This window comes from Clarias gariepinus, chromosome 3, assembly GCF_024256425.1.
Source record: "Clarias gariepinus isolate MV-2021 ecotype Netherlands chromosome 3, CGAR_prim_01v2, whole genome shotgun sequence".
Taxonomy (NCBI): Eukaryota; Metazoa; Chordata; class Actinopteri; order Siluriformes; family Clariidae; genus Clarias; species Clarias gariepinus.
This window is the reverse complement of record NC_071102.1, coordinates 30,003,475-30,026,458: the sequence shown is the minus strand read 5'-3', so window position 1 is coordinate 30,026,458 and position 22,984 is coordinate 30,003,475. Positions and strand designations below refer to the sequence as shown.

The 22,984-nt window shown below is 38.1% G+C and overlaps 1 protein-coding gene across 2 annotated transcripts in view; it reads right to left on the bottom strand.

Moving 5' to 3' along the window:
- Positions 1–22,596, bottom strand: part of znf516 (zinc finger protein 516) — a 47,783-nt gene extending 25,187 nt beyond the window's left edge. For both annotated transcript variants that reach the window (XM_053492210.1, XM_053492211.1), the window contains exon 1: positions 22,321–22,596. The gene's annotated coding sequence lies outside the window, so the exon portion shown is untranslated. The remainder of the gene's footprint in view (positions 1–22,320) is intronic.
- Between the last annotated feature and the right edge of the window lie 388 nt (positions 22,597–22,984).

Here is a 22,984-nt window from a genome sequence, read left to right as displayed (position 1 = left end):
ATTAATTAATGCGAATAGGAGTGGCGCAATGCTTATACTAGATGTAATAGCCCGAAATATGCTACAAGGAGCTTATCAAACTGTAGGACTACTGCTCATTTAATGCACACACACACAGTGTTCCATCTAAGGTCTAGATGTCTTAGTTTTCAGAAGTAGGAAGTAGCCGAGTACAGTACATTTTCTTCATTACTGTACCTAACGAAAGTTTTCACATTGCTGTACTTAAGTTTTATTAGTGGATAATTTTTATTTTAGTCCACTACAACTTACAGCAAATATCTGTACTTGTGTGTAGCATTTAAAGTGGTAATATTGCCACCTGCTGACTATTATACCTGATTGAGTTGTTTTAACGTTTTATGGAGGGAAGGCAATCATGTAGCAGGTGTTTAAAATTGGAAGCGGAGGTGGTTTCAGATGGTGACAAAAACATATGTACACAGTACTTAAAACCTAGAGTGAGCTAATACAATTTCAAGAATTTTAATTTCTTAAGTAAATTTGAAGGTGATTAATTTTCCTAGGAATATAAGTAGAAATATAAATTAATGACTTATACTTTTACTTGAGTAGTTTTTTTTTTTTTACATATACCATATATAAAACAATACAGGTATCTCAACTTTTACTCAAGTATGGGATTTGTGTACTTTGTCCACAAATAGTTATTTGGCATAAACTTAACCCAGCCAATCATTTCCACATGAGACAAGAGTTTAAACACTGCGTACATTATACTACTATGACCCTGGACTATGTGGAGATTAAGTGCTATCAGACTTTCTATTTGCTTTTTTCGTCTATACAAGTTTAAGATGTGATCAGTGCAGTGTAACTGGACACGATGTACTAAGCACAATAGACTCTATTGATACACTATTTAACAAGACGGCGAGCAGGAGAGAGCAAACATCATTAGTATGTCTAATGTGTCATTATGTGAGCTACCGTCGGGGCCTGAGTGACGAGCTGCCTGACTGCACCATTTAAGCACTTCTTATAGTCTGATGTTTCAAGGAGGCCGAAGCACAGATAGAACCCACAGCGACGCGGCAGAATATTACACTATTCACTATTCCATCCAAAGGAACCGGGAATACTTGTTATCAGTTATCATACAGGCCAGTCAGGAACTGAGGATTTCCTGTCATTTTGTCTTGCTTTGCATTTTCATTTTAAACAGACCAATGATTTCTTATTTTCAAAGGAGTATTCTCATTGAACAGAGTCTGCACAGAGTTCCTGCACAGATTATTTCCTCGTTTCACATGTTTATTTTAAGAATTTAACTTCTATAGTGTTGTTAACAATGTTTATTGGATGTTTATTGGCATATATGAGCTTTTAAGACAAGTCTTAAAGACAGTGGTGCCAGCCTTATCCTAGTCCAGGTTCAGTCAGCTTCCCTTGGTTTTAGAATGAGTGATGGCTATGTGCCTACAGACGTAAACTGTGTGTGTGTGTGTGTGTGTGTGTGTGTGTGTGTGTGTGTGTGTGTGTGTGTGTGTGTGCACTGAGGCATTAAGCATTGCATTCCCCATGAGCAGGACAGGAGAGGAGACGGGCTGGGACGAAGCCTCAGGGCCAACCCTCCCTCTCTTTCTAACCAATCAATAATCCATTATACAACAACTGCATTTCACTACACACACACACACACACACACAGAAAAAAAAACGCAGAACTCGACTGACAGTTAAAAAAAAAAACAGTTCATTTTTCGTGGTGAGACAGGGTGAAGTGTCTAAACTGTTTAAATTAGAGTTACAGTACATTAGAGCGCAGTTAAATTTTCCAGGAAATGTATTTTTCGCTGGAAGTCGCAACGATTATCAACAGCATGTCCACTAAAATCCCAAATTATGAGTACAATGTTTAGTTGTGTGCTATGTAAACATGCAAAAACATCAAGTTCCAGTTGCAAGCTGTTGCTACTGGGAGTTTATGGAGATGTATAAGAAGAAACACACACACACACACACACACAAACATGCAAAACAACAGCAGAGGGGTTATTATTCAATAGTGTTTGTTCTCCAAGGGCTTACCTCAGCTCTGCTGACCTACTTATCCCCAGACAGTTGAGCTCGCTCATCTTGGGGCTCTATCAATGCAGGATCGGTGCTTTATTTTTTTTTTCAAATTGAGCTTCTGTTTCCATGTGTGTGTATGTGTATTTGTATGTGTGTGTCCTTATCCAAATGCTCTCTGTACCCAGATGCTTAGGGACAGATATCTAACGACAATGCGATCTGGGGCAGGGAAGACAACGGAAAAGTAAATTACTGGAGACAAGCCAAATGTCGAAGAATTTCCGTATCATGTTCGATGAAGTGCTTTGTGTTTTGTGTTTTGAACCCCTACCCGTCCACCTGACCCCCCAAAAAATCACAAGAAGGAACTTGGATCAGTGATTTATATATTTTGTGGATTAAATAATCCTGTCTTTGAGTTCGCCCTATTGAACATTTTCTAACAATAACAATAATCCTGCTGAAACGTACAATATGTTTTACCTTGGAGTGGTTGCCGTGCTGTTTCAGCATTTTCCGACTGTGGCTTTAAGGAGCTCGAGTCTCATCTAACCTCATAGGTCATAGTAACCTCTACCTAATTAACATTTGGTAATGTATCATTGATTCCATCAACGTTTAGTGTTGTTTTATCGATTTCTTTTCCTAACCCTTATTATCATGAAGTCCTCACTGTACTCATCATGTACTCGTAAGCACTACTACGTGTGTAAAGCACATTCTCGGGAGCAAGCGATTCCCACTACGTACACCCTTTTTTCATTTCTGAAACTATCCTGAGGATTCCAAATCCCCCAGTCCACCACGGCATTGTGTGCCTCACACCAAAACTGTCACAATAGTTCATGTCCGTACCTCCTCCTAGCAGCAGGGAGTAAGGCAGCACCATTGTTAGTGTCTGGCCTGTGCTAGGACCGAGCCTGAAGCTCTTCTTCACAGGAAGACAAAAGAGGAACCATCTCATTTCAGTCCCTAAATCCTAACGGTGGCCTCGATGAGAACTCTGAGCATCCAAGGCTAAGACCGTGATTTGTATTATACCCGAGTGCACCGGCGGTTGCTACCGAGGTGTCTCGGAGGAATACACCCCAGGGGTTTGTAACAGAGGAAAAAGAGAGCTGACTGACAGCAATGCTCTCGGTTTGACTTGCAAACTGAAAATTCCAGATTGCAGATGTGATCACGAGATAAAACAGTGGGGCTAAAAGCTACAACAGTTTCTATTCAGTCAGCACATGAAGCTCAGCAGTGCTGCTTTCACAGGGTGAAGGGATTTCTTTGTTCATTCCTGTTTGTTAACCAGAGCCTCATGCTTTACACACACACACACACACACACATAGAAATTAAACATAACTCAAACATCAATATTTATATTCAAGGGAACTTTAGGGCTGTTGTTTTCTCCTCCAGCTTCTGACTTCCTTTAGCCAAATCCTGATACAAAACTCCACAGAAGCTGAAACTACTAAAGGCAGTCACCAGATAATCATCCCAACAATATTAAAACAAATACATGTGTACATAAACCTGTTTTTTTTCCCCAGTGTAATTGTGCTTACAGTAGGATGTGAACATAGATGATAGAACACTAGGATGTGTATTGTCAGAGTCATGCACAATGTTTAAACAGTTGACATTGCAGCATTACAGTCCCACCCTACAGTGCATCTATTGTGGTGCTCTACATGAGATTGCTGACATAATGAGTACAAATATGACTCCGGTTACAAGCCTCATGGCATAATTTGATTTCATTTTGTTTTCCTTTTGCAGCACAAAACATGATTTCCTCAAGAATATGCACCCAAAAATGAGGAGCTCAACATTTTATTCCAACCATCAGCTGGCATGGACTATAAGCCAGGCGAGATTGTTTCACCGTTTTCTGTTTTACTTTGTCATGTTTATTAAATGTTTGGCATTTAATTTCTATCATTTTTAATATTTGGTTTAGATCAGCTTTAAGCTAGTATAAGTCGGGGTGGATATCTGGGTTGAAACAACGGCTATAATCATAGTGGGTATCTGAGTATTCTTAGTGCTTGGTATTGTATTGAATATTTTTTTGCAATTTGATTTTACAACAATAGGGATTGCATGCATAATTAAATGATATATAACTAAAGATCAACTATTAAATTTGCAGAAAGTACCAAAATCATAGCATTTATATACACATCTATATTAATATATTTTATTCCCTTCACGTAAATTCGAATCTATACCTTTTTAACTGGTGTTCAAACCGGGATTTTTTGTCATATGCAGAATAATAGAACAAAAGTAAAAACTCATTTTTCTCTTACTTCTCTATATAATCCCTTTCTACACTAATGCACTTTCACTAGTGCTTTAAAATGCCCATCAAGTTTTCTCAGTACGCCTGAGCCATGATCGGACTGGGTGCTTCATGTCTGAAACACTGGCCTCCCACGAACTCCTTAAAACGTGTGGACAAAGCTTAGAACGAGGTCAATCTGTATGGGGGGTTGTGGCAATAACTTCCTGTAATGTGTGCTACTGCAGTTTAAAAATCATTTGCCCATTCATCCATCATTTACATTATCTTTTAGTTTTTATTCTTAAACAAAAAAATATAAGGATTACTTTTTATTTTTTGTCTTCATCATGAAAATAAGGTCATCTATGAATATTTTTTTTGTCATTATTTTTATTGATAAAATTAACACTGCATTCCACTCGCTGAATGTTAACGGGAACGACTGCGGTGGGCTCTGAGCCACCTTGGACGAGATCGTCATTAATGGACATATGGCATTCTTTGAAACGTTTGCGCCATTCAAATCTTTTAATGCGACTAAGAGTCTCGTGGATGTACAGTGCTTTAGGTTTTCTGTAAATGTCAATCGTTTTTTACACCTTGATTCGAAATTTAATTGAAAGTCCTGGTTTGACTTGAACACCGCTCATCCTTAAAGTTTAAATTTAGTTGCCCTTTCTGGAGTCTTCGTGAGTTTCACAGCACTTAAAAACAATTAGCACAGAGGGAAAAAAAAACAAAAAAAACTTGAAAACCAGTTGTTTGCTGCCCCGCCTTTGCATTTGCAGTCATGAGTGTCTGTAAATCACCAACACACCCACAGACTTTCACATAAAAATCAACGCTGGTCACGTGGGTCCTTATTGAATCATGGCTGCTTTGTCATTATTGCATATTCATAACAATATAAATGTTTTATGTGAACGTTTGTATAGCAAAACGCTGGTGAAATAAACATCTAGAGAGGAAATGCATGACTTATTGGAAGATTTAGCATGTCTTACATCATTGTAGACATTAGAATACTGATCAGGACCTGATCAGCATCCCTTCCCTAGTAATCAACTATGTTAGTGTTCGGGGTATAACGGGATTGTTTATGATTCTAATGGTTTCCACGGTTGCTGTTACTCTGGGATACAGGCAACCTTAGGCTCACCCTCCCTACTGTCTGAGCTCTGCATTTCATCTGATACATCTGCAGTAACAGCTACTTCTGTTTCTCTCTTATACAGGCAGTACAATCTGACTCAGCACATCAGTTTCTACAGTCATCAATAAAGCGAGCAATTTATTCTGTAATAGAAATCTTAAATAAGAAAAATAAATAAAAAAAAACATTAAAGATCATGTACGTATAAGTGCATATACACACAGAGTAGAGGTAAAAAAAAAAAAAAAAAAAAGAGGAAATAATACATGTAGGCTCATATCTGTGACGTGCAGCCCTAAGCTACTGATCCATTCTCTCCCTGTGTGCTCTTTTCTCATGCCGATGAATAGCCATGTCCAGTCAGCTGTCCACAAGTTTATTCAACCTGACGGCCAGGCCAGCTCAGCACAAACGCCCCATGCTCTGGACGCTGCTCCTCTGCTCTGAGCCAGTGCCTGTGTGTTTGCGATTGTGTGTGTGTGTGTGTGTGTGTGTGTGTGTGTGTAAGCAAAACTCATGACAGTCAGCTCTCCATTAAAGGGTGCAGTCATGGTGGATGTGTACGGTGTGCATATGCATGGCTTTTTGTCATTGGAGATAAGCAAGAGACAAAAAAGAGTGAACTATTACATGTGGTGTGTGTGTGTGCATGCTACTACAGAGGCAGTGTGCATACAGTACGTTAAGGTTAACATTCAACATATGCACACATACTTAAATATTCTACTTGTCTTAAGAAGTGCCTCTTATATGCATGCGTTAAAGATAACCATACATTCCTATATCTGCAGAAAACACACATATTTCTAAATACTTTCTCAACAACCAGCCCCAAAAATGTAATATTAATATTAACTGCAAAAGAGGTGATGCTGTTACATCGGACCGAATTTGATACGGATAACGCTTCACTAATAAAACCTTTTTTAGTGAATGATAAACCATCTTTTATCATGTTTCCATATTAAGATTACATAAACTTTATTAAGTACAATTATCCAAACATCACCACTCAGTATTGGTTGTCTTTACATAATACAATTAGCAACCAGGTCATGGAAACCTCAGCATGGCTGAACAGGCCCTTCCCTGGATCACTATGTGAGAGTTAGGAGGGCGCGATGGGCATCTGCTGATAGGATTATAGCACTGCAGTGGCTTATGCTCCACTGAAGCACATTAACAGAGAGTCTAAATGTAGACCTCAAGGTACAGAGCCACTTCTCTAGTCCTGAATCAGTCATAAGCCAGAAATATGATCTAAGAACTATGCTTCTTTATGCCTCCTCGCCTAGAGACAGAAGGTCAGGCAGTGTGTGAGCTAAGATTCCCAGTTCTCTGGTAAGATCTTCACGCTAAGGCCAGACTCGCTTCTCAAGCGCTGTAATGACTGAGCCGGGATTATAGTCCTCTAAACTGCCTGAGGCATCGAGACGTTTTGACTGACAGCATTGTCTGAAATTAAACAAGCTCCACACTACTGAGATTTCAAGATTGACACAGAATTGTGATTCATAAACGATACCATAGCACACGATGGTATAAAAGAATCACATTTTTGTTGTTATTATTATTATTATTATTATTATTATTAAGTCTATTATTTTTATCCCAGTAATAAGGACACATAATTATATATAATACCACACATTCCTGCAATAATTCAATTTAAAGTTTAAAAAAGGCATAGATAACAACAATTTTTGTATCCCAAAAAAATCTATACACTGTGTGGTTAAACATATTGTGGGAACAAAAAATGTTTTGTTAATATTATTAATATTATTATTACTATTATTTAATTTGCATATGTTGCAATAAAATGTTGCTATTCCTCTTTAATCCTACAGGTGTCACTCTAAACTATTAACACATTGCCAGGCAGCACAGCATGTGGTAGGAGCAAACTGTTTGTTTTGTTATTATTATTAATTATTAAAGTTTGTTTAGAATTGGAGCAAAATCTGACAAAGAAAAACAATCAGGATATTTATAAAAGGGAGATAGTTGTGACAGAATCACATGAATCGAATCAGCCCCTAGGTATCGTGATTATATCGTTTCGTCTGGTCCTTGGTGACTCCCATTCTGTTAGTTCTAAAGCTAGACATGAATAAATCCTGAAATGCCGTGCGCAGACAGAACACCACAGATCGTACACTATAGGAGTGTGTAAAACTCAATGTGTTCCTAAAGCTCATTAGAAGCTCTCGGTTTGACATAAGTGGACGGCAATAAACAGTTTCAACGTCTTTTTTTTTTTCTGTCATAGTTGTGCTCATTGTCTTAGAATGAAACTGCTGCACTGTGGCTCACACTGGTCTGGGGATCGACTGTAATCTGGTGGTATTAACCTGCTCTCTAAAAAAGCTCTCCCTCTCAACATGGATTAGATTATCAGGTCAGCTCAGCTCTCTCTCTCTCTCTCTTTGTCTAAGTCGTTTAGTCTTTGTCTTAACTAAATGTCCATAGCATAGTGACGTAATCAAATGAAAATATATTATTTGGAATTAATACAATACATATTATTTTAAGATTCACAGGGCATCTGGTTGAGATTAGAGGTGTGTGTGTGTGTGTGTGTGTGTGTGTGTGTGTGTGTGTGTGTGTGTGTCAGGACTGGCATTCTGAAATACACAAAAAAAAAGGTTCATGTGGATGTAAGCGAGTGTTAGATTTAAATCTCACGTGACAAAGAAAGAAAGGGTTTAACAGAACCAAATAAACTAATCACTTCAGGTCTGCATCCAAATACAAATGTAATTATGGATGTTTAAGGTGTCACTGGAGTGCATCGCTTTATCATACTGCGAGCAATGGGAAGTCTGGAAAACTGGAAAAAGAAAAAAAGACAATTGTTCTTATTATCTAATGCCCAACCCCCATTCAGTCTTATTATTTATGCATCTGGGCTTGACATCTATATTAATTTCGATATTTACCACTCACAAAAGAACAATATGGCCCATACAGGAAAATGCAATCATGTCCAGTAAGCCTAAGGGTCTTGCTTTTGTTTCTTATTACAACTGCGTATATATAATGATTAATATAATGCACACATGGTTACACATAACTCGTTCATTCATTCAACTTCAGATCTTCAGATCAGAGTGAAGATTTAAAGTTGAATGAATGAATAAGTTATGTATTGTACGCATGTATTCATTATATTAATAATCAGATACAGAGCCTATCCTGAAAACACTGATTTGTAGAGACTGATCTGTAATTGCGTATAAAGCTCCAGAGTTTCTCTAAAAGGTTTGATAAGATGAACGGTACCGAACCTGAACCTAATCTAAACCTGCCATCTGTCGTTAAGGAGAGATGGATTAGATAGGATTCCTTGCAGGACACACTTACTCAGTCCAGGCTGCTGTTTTTTGTGGGAATATCAGTCTTTAGTGAGAGACATGATCACATTCAAGGAGGCAGAGCAGCCAGATGCCATTCTCATGGTCTCCGTCTGTATTGTTTCCCTCTCTGTTTATTTATTAATGTCGAGTCACACGGTGGCGTCTCTTAGACAACAAATACTGTTTATAATTGCAGAACAATGATGCCATCCAGAGAGAGAGAGAGAGAAAACAGAGACATGATCCAAATGCTTCCAATCATAATAAAATACCGTGTCCTCGGTTTAGGCAGGTTGTGAAAGTGTGTGATTGCTGAGAATTTGGATTTCCCCTAAAATCCACACGTGATATGTCCAAAGATAAAAGAGAAACACATTCCAGATATGGGGTTAGGGCTCAGGAAAGATCACCGCTGCATCTGCAGGAAGAATGGTTATACTTTTTTTTTTTTTTTGTAAGCCTAGTAAGAAACTGTAATCTGACACCATGAAAAGCATCTCTCCCCCTCCTTTCTCTCTCTCTCTCTCTCTCTGCCTGTTCCTGTTTTGGGTCTGTTCAAAGGGTCTATCTTTCTATTACATCTCACAGCATTGCCCATCTGTCTGTGTGCCTATGTGTGTGTGTGTGTGCGCGCGCGCTAATTTCACTAAGAGATCTCTGCTCTCAGTTAGACTTTTGACTTCCTGTTTATGAAGTGAGCAGCCGAGTGCAACAATAGGGCTGGATTTTGATCTGCCAGAAGAATGAACCCTAAACACACACACACACAGACACACACAAACACACACTTACACCAGTTTATAAAGCTGTGTGTACACTACAAGCCTTTTACAATAAGATTGCCCCTTTTTTTTCATAAGCATGCACACGATGGCAAAGACACAACAGGTTTCATCACTGCATGGGAAACGAGGGAAAAATCTCATTATCATACAACGACAATGGCAACGGAAAAAAAGCAGGTCCTCTTTAGCACTACTTGTTTTTATATGATTTTGATGCGCACAGCTCTGCGAAATTTTTTAAGCTGCTTGTCCAGGAGGTGTTGTTGAATTTTTTGTGACTGTAATTCCAGCTGTTATTCAAGCCACATGTTTATATTGTCGAAGCTTCTTTAGTATAGAAGCTTCATTATCGGGATTTTATTGGACGTACACTGTAAATGATCACACAGTCACCACTTTAAGTTGTATTCCTTATGTAGTCCACTTCTGGTTTCAATAATAAAGGCACTCAGGCATTTGTCAGAGTTACACAAGCCTGTCCTTCATCTCTGAGGTCTGTTGCTAATGTGAGGCACTTATACATCACTTCCCTTTTTTTTGTCAGCTCGATCCATGCCTATGGTTCATATCAGTGGTTCAATCTCATTACTAAATATCTCAGTACAAAGCACGAAAAAATGACAAAAACATACCTCTGATCGTCCTCGAGCAAATTTAGAATGCAAAATCGAGATCTTTTTTCGACCGACACATCATAATACCAGACGAAACCAAACGGGTTGTGTCCAAAAGGCTGAGTAAAATATGATAAGAAAAAAATTCAATAAGATAAACTACTGTTAAACTAACATACTGTTTTTGTTACTTGTCTTTAAGAGAATTTTGTCTCGAACAGATTCTTAAACCCTGACCTAGTTGTAGTTGCAGGAGGATGCGCTTTTGAAGAAAACTACAAAGCACTTCTGTAAGTCTTTCCACATAAGGGCGTCTGCCAAATGCTGTAAATGTAAATGTAAATGCAAAATTCAGGTCACTCATGGCACTGTAAACTACTTTTTTATTTTTTTTAGTATGTTATTCAGGTGGATTTCCGATGTTGTGTCAAACTGAGTAGTCGTTTACTTTAGGAAAGAATTTAAATTTTTACTCAAAAAAACAAATTGTTGGCAGAAATTTGATACATCACTAAACGAACTGACTTCAAAACATTTGGAACATCAAGCTGCTTGGGCAAATATCAATTCAAATATCAGTGTTGTAACACTCTCTCACTCACTCAACGTTTAAACCGCTTTGTCCTGTATACAGGGTCGAGAGGGGGTTGGAGCCTGTCCCAGGAGACTTAGGGCATGAGGCAGGGTACACTCTGGATGGAGTGCCAATGCATCGCAGGGCACACACACACACACACTGACACACTCATTCACACACCATGGGCTATTCGGAACGTCAATTAGACTAATCTGCATGTCATCGGGTTGTGGGAGGAAACCGAGGTAACCTGAGAACCCATGTGGAGAACATGCAAACTGCATGCACACGGACCCCGAGGCAGGAATCGAACCCAATGTTGTAACAATAAACAGTTATTTATCTCTATTGTTGTTTCACTGCAGTGTGCTGAAGTCTCAAAGCGAATTGCTCAAAACGTGATGATTAATCATCATCAACAGCAGGGCTGGGAATAGTTCCAGCTGTAGTTCAAATCGCAGGTGTACGGTATATTAATGCGCTCATGTTGCGTTATTACGGGAAAATCATTTACTTCAGGTTAATTAGCATTAGGCTTTATCGCACCAGCACATTGTGGGCTATATTTCTGTCAAAGTGTCATATTTTATTCTTCACACTATTTTCTTTGGGAACTGAAAACTAATCGTTTGATGAATGCCATGATTAAAGAAAAATTACAACTGCAGCACATGTGCAACTGCAGCCTAGGGCAATCTAGAATTTGTGAAAAAAGGCAATCAACAGAAACATTAGCACATGTGGATCCCCCCCCCCCCCCCCCCCCCTACACACACACATACCTCAAGGCTAATTCATGCTTCTGCATCAAGTCTATGACGAGCCTACGTTGTACAGTAGGATACACAAGTGGCCTACGGCGTTTCGTGCATGTACAGTTTACTCGTTTGCTAGTGTGTCTGTGTCGCTCTGCAATTAAGCCCACAAGCCAATATTTGTCAGTAGGATTTCTATGTCTCTTCACAATGGAACTTAGCAGATCTTGTTAAAGTTGAAGCTAAAAGATTACTTACTTTTATATTACTGTTACTTTTAATGAAATTCCAATGCAGAAAAAATAGAATAGAATATGCAAGTACTGTTAGTAAATCTCCTCCCACCTCGACTGCTCCATGTTCATTCAACTTCATTAAAATCCTCAATTCAACTTAATTAATCCTGCCAGGTGGACAAATCACAGTTACTGTCACCTTATCCCTGCGTTGAGTTGTTAAGAGATATTTACATTACCAGCCTGAAGTGACTTACAGGAGCTCCTATTTTTACCCTAATGTGACATAGATCTAATTTTTTTATAGCTGTAGGAACGCAGAAATCTGATGTTTTTCACATTTTAAAAGAGACATTTTAATATGTGGTCTGAAATCAAAAACATATTCGAGTGATGTAATTTGGATGAGAATGGCCAGATAAGGATTTATGTTTAAGACTGTTTGTCTGCGCATGCATAGGTCGCGGATGTCATCAGTCAGCATCTGCACTGCGGGGATTTCATAGCCGTGCTAGCAATAGCTGATAAAACAGCAAAAGTGAGGTCTGTCTTTTCTCCGTCTTTTGGACTTCAACAAATACAGCAAGCTAACTGCTTGTCCTTCTCCAGAGCAAAGTCCCAAATATATATCTTTGCTAAAATGGCATCTATTGTTTGACATGAATTAGTGGACAGACAAATACGATGTTTTTTAACACAGAGGTCACAAGCAAAGATGTGTATCGATGTGCTATAGAGTCAGATAAAAGTCACTTGTAATCATGAATGTGAAATGTCAAGGTACGTGGTCACAATGAACTGAATATTTTGAACGTATTTTACCTAAATCATGATTTATTTATTTTTTTATGACAAGGTTTGTACTGTAAATTCGCTAAAATATTACAGCTGGGATATTTTTTCTATAGTCTTCCACGTTGCTTCCATGTCGCAGACTGAGGCAGAGTCATGTGACTACACATGCAGTAGTATGTTTTTAAAGGGACAGTATATGAATGCCCACAATGGAAAAGTATTATTTTATATTTGTATATTAGTAGATTCTATTAGTATATTAAATTTTTAAAAAGTAATAACATACTTACAGTATAATTAAAAAATAAATAACTGACATGGGCATGTCAAGTAGAATCCCTGAATGTCGATTTCAATTCATTTTGGATCAATTGCCCAGCCCTAGTAAGCATACAAAACCCTTATTTTATTTATTAAACCTTCCCAATTAGCAAATGAGCAAAGTTACTACTGAGCTACTAAATATTTTTTTATGGAAAAAATTCACAGACAAAATTTAATAAGCAAAAACTAATGAAATTAAATTCAGAATTCTTAAATAGAATACGGACCGCCAACAGTTTTCAGAACTAAAAGATCCTGCACTTCAGGCTCTGAGGGATTTGAGGACACTCCAGCTGGACGTCTACTGCCAAAATCGGCAGGATTATGGCGTTTAATCTCAGCTTGCCAAAGAAGAGAACTAATGCTGTTCCTCCTCCTTTCCAGGCCAAGGACACAATTTTACATAGAGTAAATGAGATGAAGCAGGGTAGAATGCACTGACTGCTCGGAGAGGGACTGTAGCTGTACTGTGTCTTTTTTGTGATTTTAAGAAAGAGGCACAAACAGAACAGTGATGCATTTAATTCAGAGAATAAGAAATAAGCATGATGTTGAAAATGACCTCTTCTTAACGTCAAAGACGCAACAAAAAGCCCTTTACATTCAAACCTTGAGCTCAAACAAGCATGGGCTTTGAGTTCACCACTGCCTGCATGTTTAAATAAAAAATAAAAAATAAAAAAAACAGTGTTTTTACTATAATCTTCAGTCTTCTGAATGTAAGATTAAGATGGAAGGCAAACATAAATAAGTATAATGTCTGTTCATACTATATGTCACATATTCAATCTATTCCTTTCACAATCCTAAATAAACCTTTTAAGGCCGTTGCATTTGAGAGAGATTCTACATTTCACAAACTATCATCCCTGACATGGAAGATTTGGCTCTGAATGGTGACTTTATTCCTTTGACTACCAAGAGAAATCCCTGGAGCTGGTGCTAATAATAAACCATGCATGCTTTCTCACAGGGCCAGATGTTAAAGCGCACAGATTTGTTGATATTCCAGGTCTCTCTCTTTTTTTTCAGATTGAGGAATGTGTTTAGGTCAGTGTTTAGGTCGATCTCAACTGATCCACTGTTTTAGAACAACATTTTAAAATACAATATCCTCATGTGCATTTCTATATGTATAGTACATAAGTATACTTGAACTGACCTAGAGCTAAAATTGAAGAAATGAATCATCATCTTTTTCAGCACATTTTTTTTTTCTTTCATGGACAAACCAAACTGAATAATTGAAAGGAGCAAGCACTTGACATCCCCAGGCTCCAATTAGTGCACATCCACGTCCTTCAGGTCGCTGAACACAACACACAGAGAGCACTAGGGATGTTCACTGTGTAGTCAGAAATGTTTCATGGAAAGAGCATTTTTCGTAAAAGTGTTATTTACAATTGCAATTTGAAGAAAAGTTTTCTTGATGAAACCTGAGGAAGAAATATTGAAATAAACCAGACTCTAAATAAACCATCCTCCTCCAGGTGACACCGGTCAGTGGGATTATAAATCATTAAGATATACCAGTGTAAATGAGTAAAGAAAATCAACCTTAAGTGTATTAAGAGCCTTGGAATATGAGCATACGACAGTGTTTATGATTATAGCAGCAGTCCTTGATCCAAATCTTTTTTTTTTTTATCAAATTTGATTATGTACTGAACCAAGACTCTGGCTTATTTTTTTTTTTCCACAGGAGGTACAAATCCGTAAGGTATTGATATGTCATTATTCATCACAACAAAACTGAAATAAACAGTAATACTGTCTGTGCAAAATACTGTACTGTCTTGTATTTTTAATGTAGTGTTGAGGAATAATGGTTTGTTAAGACAGACAGTGACTCATGAATCATTTAAATATATCCACCTCAAGGCATGAACCAGTGAGAAACAGGTGCAGATGATGACGGATGATCAGGCGATGATCAGGCGGTACTGGTGATGCTGAATGCTGAGTGGTTGGAACAGACGTGAGGGGAAATGAGGTTGCTGCTGAGGTTGTTTAAATTTTTTAATTATATCATTAGGCACTTTGCAGCCTGTCACAGTAAAATATTTGCTTCCATTTATTGCATTTAATTACATTTCATATGAAGAAATGAGGGAGGTGGGGATCAAAACTATTGCACAGTACTGTATGCATGGAAAGATCCAACAAGAAGTAGGGAAAGAGTAGAAGTCAAAGTATAACAGATTTTCCTTTGGACATTATTAATGTTTTTATATGAGTTTTATTTTGGAGGTCTTATACCTGAGCCTTGGTTATGCATGATAGTGTAATCATCTTTAAGTGGTTATCTGGCACACGCAATTGTACATCCTGATCACAGACTGATGTACCTTTAAGGATGTAAATCAAATCATGGCTGCTAAATTCGTATTTACAGCACACCAGCACTATGTTGTATTTTGCACAAAATTACATATTTAGCAAATGCTGTATGACACATATTCCTCTGCTAGTAAATGAGTATCAATGCTTTTTTTTTTTTTCCACAGGTGTGGTTAGGTTTGTGCATGTTTCATAATGTGCATAGCCTCAAGGTCTGAGTGCAATTCTAAAAAAACCAAACTGTTTTGTTTGGAACGCTGAACAGGAAGATGTCCACACATTGCCATGCTTTGCTGTGTGACCTGCTGTGGTGCCCTCTTGTTCTCTCTGCTGCCAACCAGACAAAGCCAAGACCACCACCAGTCACACCACACTGAATATACAGTATATAAATATAAATAGCACACTGACTTTAAATCATGCCACATGTAAACATATTCTTCCCTAGTACCAACCACTATTTCCTCATAGCTCACTAGTAAAATAGCTGCTTTATTTGTTTTAAACCACATCATTTTCCCTTTTTTTCTTTCTTTTTTTTATTTACTGGTGCCTTATATGTTTTATCGGTCGGTAGTTGCAGTTAACATTGTGGAACATTTATGAGACAAGTTGGTTCTTGTTATCAGTGATGTCATAATAATTCAAAAATCATTTCCTCACTAACATCCCTTTTTTTTCCCTTTTTTAAACTTATAATAAAAAAAAAAATCAGAGAATAAAAGCTATAGCCTTACCACTGACCTTTTGAAAGCGCTCACAGTAAAAAAAAAAAAAAACTCCTTTCACTGGAACCCAATGAACATCCCTTCACAAACTATATCACCATATCAACGATTACACGCTGTTTTAATCCGAATATGCAAAGTGTCTACCGTACAAGTCTCTGCAAGATGTTTGCAGCAGTAACTATTGTCTAAGCCACTGTTTCCAGTTCTGAGCAGGCGGAAGAATAATTTCAACACAGCAACAGGATTAAATAAATAAATAAGATGCATAATATTTCTGAGACACTGAAACTTTATCTAATCTGATCAGGTTCAGGATTTGTGTAGTAGGCTATTATATTAGGGACAAAGCACAAACCATAACCGTGCCCAGACTTGTTTAATAGTATTAAATACAATAAACAAAGCTGAACTGAATGTCATGAATAAGGCACGCCAAAACAAGAACCTCACTTATTCTCAGGTCAAATGATACCATCAGATATATAAAAGTACTTCTTTTAAAATGTAGGTCTTATCTTAAAGCTGTTTGAGAAAATTTCCATAGTCAGCTTTTTTCCATTTCACTTGCTTTATGTATAGCTTGTTGTAAAAGCTGAATAAGTATAATAAATGTAATAATTAATTGTGAGCCAAAATGTATTTATTAGAGGCCAATTACATGTACCTCACTTTTTTAAGCTTTTGCTGCTCATCAGTGAACAAACTGCCATGTGTGGAGTATTCTGGTGGGTATCTATGACTGAGTGTGTGTGAATGTGTGCTTGCCTTGTGCCCTAAATTCCCTGGGAGAGACTCCACGCTCACCATGATCCTACACAGGATAAGCAGGGTAGACAATAGATGGATAAATAGATGGATAAATAAAAACATAAATGTACATTAGAAATATGTCCCTGATAAGTAGATCCATGTTAGAAAAAAAAATAGTAGTGAGGGACATTTATTTATTTAGTCTTTTCTTTTTTTAATAGTGTAAAATTAAGATTTACTCAGTGGTTTAGTGAACATCTGGACCTTTCTCAAAATGTCTTCTATTACAGTTTAATAAATTAAAGCATCCAGAAAATGTGATTTTAAGTAATATAGTTTGCCTGGGTTCACCATTATGGTTTTGTTTTTAACAAAAATTTCATCAGCATTAAAATGCTGAAAAGGCGATTTAAAGATTTTATCCATATCATTCAAGCCCCACGTATATATATGTGTGTGTGTGTGTGTGTGTGTGTGTGTGTGTGTGTAAAATCTTATTATCTCATCATAAATTGTTGTCTGTAAACAAGTACACAATGTCTAAGCCATTAGGTTCAAAACAGTAAAAACCTGATTTCAGCACACATCTGCTGTTGTCCAAACTGGACATCTTAACTCAGCAAAATGAATACCTTCAACGAGCCGCCCACTTCCCCTTCCACTGCCTTTAATACAAATGATTAAATCATTTTTTCCCTTTCCTTCAGTCCTGATTTCATCTGATACAGTGGCTCTGTTGGAGACTGGGTGTGCTAGCTATTGATCAGCAGCCTGAGCAGATTACCCTAATAGCAGGATTAGCAACCACATGTTGGACACACGTGTTCCGCACTGCTCAGCAGTGGTGCCAGATCCCCTCTGAAATGACTGAAGGAGAAAAATACTCAACACACAGAACTTGAATGTTGTTTGAAAGAAACCAGGTAAAGCCTAAAGTGTGTGACTGCATCCTTGCTAAATGTAATGTGTTGCTATGAAAATGATCGACAAATGAATGAAAGAATGAATATAAATCAAATAAATCGAGCATGAAGTGGAAGTCAGATTATATTATAACAAGAAAGTTAACACACACTGAGGCAAAACAAAATGAAGATATAAATCAATGGTTTCTTTATGAATGTGTCAGCTGTCAGACTTAATTTTCTGTCCTTGTATTGAACCTACTGTAAACAATATTAGTAAAGTCTAACATATTCACCTTCTGTAAAAATGTCTAAATACTACTGTAGGTGGCTTTGGGGTGTACTTGCAACTTTTCCTCTGGAATTTATTTTCATCCATTTCATCATAATTTCCACATAACCGAAAAGATTGTTCATTTTCCATCATCTGTTTAAACTAATGATAATAAAAAAAATACCTATATAACCCGGACATGAAATTTTCTCTTCCTGTCCTACTGATTTTGTCCACCTTTTTGCTGTAAATGAAAAGACATTGTGGTATTTGTTTGTCAGTGAATAATGGGTGAGGCAATATTGCAGTTGGCCTTGTGTCATGAGACTAGAGAAACTACAACTACACTTTTTATCACATGGTAAGTTATTCAAATGACTTTTAATCCAACAGAGAACCCCTGTTTCTGACATGTCACTCCCTTCCTACTCTCTCTCTCTCTCTCTCTTTCGCACACTTTCTCTTTCTCTCTCTTTGTAACTCATTGCATTTTACTAACTTTATAAATGTAATCTTACTTGTACTCTGAAAAGCCTTATTATGGCACACTATCAAAATTGCCACTAATGGCAAGTAATTGCCCAACCACCCCAAATTCCTCAACAACAACAATAACAACAATAGCATTAAATATTAAAGTGCTAGTTTTTGGCCACATCCAGATGGGAAGCACTGAAAGCCTATTCAGGCAGTAAAAAAAAAAGGAATTCCAGTAATCTACTGCTGATCTTCACAATGGCTGCCTTGTGCCTTTTGTTTTGGTCAGTCAACACAACTACATCCATTTTAAATGACACATTGGCAAACTGTCTTCTCACAAGAAGGCCACATTTTACAAATTAGCGGTTAGAGAAACAGTCATACGTTAATCATACAAGAGGGTTAGAGCTAATTGAAATCTGTGAAATTGAAACACCAACTGGGCAGTGAGGTAGAGGAGAAGCCTGGCTAACTGTGCTGTTTAAACCACTTGTGCTCAAACTTTTCGCAGCCCCTTTTTATTTATTTACTGAAGTATTATATAAGAATTGCACTATTCACTATTTTATACTAGAACGGTGCTATCATAAATGTATTTACGTTCATTGTTAAACAAGGACATAAAAAATCAAAAGAAGGCATCAAACAAATGCAATAATCTTCTTTGACCAGTTGATATTGAGATGTTTCTGCTACTTATGCTCTGTATAGCCTTTAAATGTATGTTTTGGTCTTGCTTTCCTGGGATGGCTTTCAGGAGAGGCAGTTTCATCATGGTGCTTGAGGGGTTTTGCAAATGCACATGACAATACTGTTCATGCAAGAACCGTTCCAGAACAGCTGCACAACAATCTAGGCATATCCAGGTCCTTTTGAATATTGCTAAATGCAAAAACACAAACACTGCATCTAAATGTCAGCTTCTTCATCGACTTCAGTCTAAAGATTGGTAAACTTCCTGAAATTTCACCATCAATCTCATACAAACCGCTTAACCTTGAATGCCCCTAATGTCTAATCAGTTCTCTAATCATCAAGCCTACTACTGCTTCTGTGTCAAATTAAAAGCAGTGTTTCCTGGGGTCTAAAACAGGTCAACGAGCTTTGTAAGGCAAAGATGAAATCCAACATAGCGCTCCATGTCAACACATACGAGTTTGTTTGATTAGCCTGGTGGGTGAAGAGAACACAGTTAGCTGATATAAACACAGCCTGGTGGAGTCGCTGCAAATGTGTGCAGCTGCTGCAAATAAAAGGGAAGTGAAGTTTAACTCGAAGAGCTCGTCCATGCAAATGTCCCAACTGCTGTGGCTCTGTGTAATTTAGCAAGCGGTCTGGCTGGCATTATTCTTACCAATGACTGACACATATAGGCTTGTATAAAAAAAAAACACCTTGAGAAAAGACTAAATATACACCATTCAATATCCAATAAGTACTCACCTTTACACATTACAAAATGAAATTTAACCACATGTAAATCGTAACAAGACAATGAACCACCTTTTACTTAAAAGTTAAAAGTCACGTCTGTTAGAAACAAGGACCCTCATCTGTATTAGCTGTTGTGCTGACCCTGCACTAACATTCCCCTGAGCCCTGATCCAAGCAAGTCCACATCATCAAACTACACCGGTTAGTTTCACTGACTATTATTACACACACGCACTTCGACAACAGCCTTGCACATGTTGTAGATCATCCTCATAATAGTGTATAAATTGTACTAGATTGTGTTAGATCCTGTCTTTTAAAAAGACAGAGTCTACACCCATCTCAATAGCCCTGCCTGTATGCATTCAAGAGAATGCAAATGTTTGCATCCCCCTTCAAGGAAACTGACAAAGCAAAGATATTTAGGGATCTTGACTCTACAAATCAAATGCCTCATGACAAAAAATATTAAATAGGTTATAGTACAATATTAATAATGGAGGGAAATAATACCAGTCCAGAAAAGTTGACTGTCATATAAAATATTCTATAATAGCCTGTTTGCCCGCCCACCTTTTATCTTCCTAAGTGCCTCCAACCTCTTTGTGTACCTTCAGCAGCTTTTAGATTTTCTGAGTTGAATTCCCCCACCCCCTTCCTGCCATTTCTGCTTTAACTCTGCCATATTGTTGTCCAGTCTTTGTCCATTTTTTTTTTCCTGGACATCTGTTAAAACTCTGTAATAACGCTGCCAGATGCTACTTTCTTGTTGCAAGATACACCCTGCTTCTTTTTTTAACATCTTATAATCCTTTGCTTTTTTTTTCTTTCCTTTAGCTAGATTCTAAATTACAGGTGTATTTTTTCCACCCAGCTGTACACACATATATTCCTTTAGGGCTTTAAAAAAAAAAAGTTAACAAGGACATGGTGATGTGTTCTTATCTTACATTTTGAATATGCTGCTCCTTTTTTGAAAACCACCTGGATCATTGATGTTAAACTTCTACCTAAATATTCAAATGAGTGACAAAAAAGGCACAGACAAACCCACAGCTCTTTGTGTGAAAACGAATCCGCTTGTGGTTTTTACAGAGTCAACCTTAAAGTTGAAAAGTGTCTGTGCATGCGCGTGGGTGTCCTGGCCTACCAGCAGATAAAGGATCCAGGTTGAGTGTGTTGTGTGTCTTATAACCTACAGTACATGCATTCTTCTGTTGGGGGGGTGAACATACTTGTGTGTGTGTGTTTTCCTCTTTTCTGAGCTTTCCAATGCAAATTGGAATAGCCGTGTATTCCTTCGGCTCTGACTTAGACGCTTCTTTAATTTCTCACTAGTCTCAGTATCTCAGGCTGATCTTGCTTTGAAAGCCTCGACAAGAGAAAATGAGAACTGACAGGCATTGGTGCTTTAGGAAAGCTGGAGAAGAAAAATATCCTGAACAAACACACAAAAAAAAGTAAAGTAAAGAGCAAAAGCCTCGCCCCTGAAATGTAACCAGCATGACATTGTCTTGAGGTTTATCAGGTTTGGCCATCCAAATGGTTTATGTAAGAAAACAAGAAGACACTTGATGCTGCAAACTGCAGGATTTGTGTTCACAAACAGATCAACATGATGGATATGGAAAGGGGAGGTGATGACAGTATATAATGTATAAAGCTGTGTACTGTATACTACATCTTTCTATAAATAATAAATATGAGCGGCATTAGACGAGGCAACACCAGTCCCATCCCCCAGTCTAAGGAAAAGAAATGCTCTAGATGGAACAACTTGAAGTATTTATCAAATCCAATCAGATTATCTTTCTTAAAGAGAAGTAAAGCAATATGCCGTGCATATGATTTAATCTGCACTGTGTAAAAAGTAATAATAAATGTTCAAAAGGCAATGAGACGATAATGATGACGATGATGATGATGGTGGATAAAGATCACTGAAAAAGTTCAACCATAAAGCACTATGATGTAAGCAAACAGGGTGCAGGATGTAGTGTGTATGGAAACAATGTAGAAGATGCAATGCACTGGTTTGAAAGAATTAAAAGATTTAAAGCTGCACAGACATGGCAAAGAAAATAAAAGGCAGGAAAAAAAACAACTTCCTAAAAATAGCGCATCAGGAAACCGAGTCGAGCACTGCCTGGACAATGCAGCCTTTCTCCTGTATCCTTACATGTTCACTCCTAAGTGTGTGTGTGAGAGAGAGAGAGAGAGAGAGAGAGAAAGTGTGTTTTGCTTGCAGGCTTTCAGATGATTTGAGTTTGCTTGCTGTAGCACTTTATCTTGATATCAGCAGCTCGAACGCGTTGAGACGGAGCGGCTCCGTGCCAGGGTTCCTCACGCCTCCAAACGCGTTAAAGAGGAAGAAAAAAAAAAACCTCTGGGATTCGCTGAAAGTAGCGGAAGACTGAGCAATCTGTAGATTTCATGTTTCCTAGTTAAATCAAGCCAGAAATGTGAACTGATCGTGAAATCAAACTTACCTCTGAGCAAAAACAAATGACGTAATGAAGTTGTGCTGTGTAGCAGAAGAACAAGACGCAAGGTGACACTCCGGGGTGGAAATACCGAGCCGAGAGCCGCGTCCGCGTTTCCCGAGCCTCCCTCCCCTCTCCGCACTACCGAGGGCCGCTCCGACCAAGTGAACTTCCACCTCCCGACCTTCCTCCACCCAAACGGGATGTTTTTTTTCTCAGCGGCGACGAGACAGAGCAGATAGCGAAACGCGCGTTGTGTGTGCTTGCTTGCGCGTGTGCGTATGCGATGCGCGTGCGTATGCGCGCGCCTGAGTGTGCGCGCGAGTGTGTGCGCGTGTGTGTTAGTGCGACACCTGGAGCGCTGTCTGTTCCTCCCCGCTCTCATCTACTGCTGCTGGGATGCAGGGAAGTGTGGAGGTGGAGGTGGAGGAGAGCTGCAGATCTGCGTCAAGACACGCACACAACACAATAATGAAACTTCGAAAACGGGAAGTTTATTCTTCATGTCTTCTATTTGGTGCCCACACACAGACAAACACATACACACAAAACTTTATAAACACACAAGAAATAATAATGAGGCTTAAGGCTACTTAATTTAAGACAGAGGAAATGACACCTGGCTGGATGCCACCGTGCTATTATTTTCGTTACAAAGCTACTAAATCTT